Consider the following 479-nt stretch of genomic DNA (forward strand, 5'->3'; position numbering starts at 1 on the left):
TGATAATCCAAGAATACCCCGAGATCTGTCTCGGTGTATCTGGATTCCTAATACAAACGAAGCTTCACCAAGATCCTTCATTTCAAAATTACTGGATAGAAATATCTTGGTTTCTAACAAGGTACCCACATAATTTGTGGCAAGCAGTATGTCATCCACATACAAGAGTAAGAAAATATACTTGCTCCCACTGAACATGTGATACACACAATCTTCGATTGAATTCATCTCAAAACCAAAAAAGAGAATCACCTCATGAAATTTGTGGTACCACTGACGAGACGCCTGTTTTAGCCCATAGATGGATTTTGTCAATTTGCAAACCATATTCTTTCGGTCTCCTATTACAAAGTCTTCTGGTTGCACCATATAAATCTTTTCATTAATGTTTCCATTTAGAAAAGTTGTTTTGACATTCATCTGATGAAGCTCCAAATCATAATGTGCAACAAGAGCCATGATTGTCCTAAGAGAGTCTT

Source organism: Lupinus angustifolius, chromosome LG08 (assembly GCF_001865875.1).
Source record: "Lupinus angustifolius cultivar Tanjil chromosome LG08, LupAngTanjil_v1.0, whole genome shotgun sequence".
Taxonomy (NCBI): domain Eukaryota; kingdom Viridiplantae; phylum Streptophyta; class Magnoliopsida; order Fabales; family Fabaceae; genus Lupinus; species Lupinus angustifolius.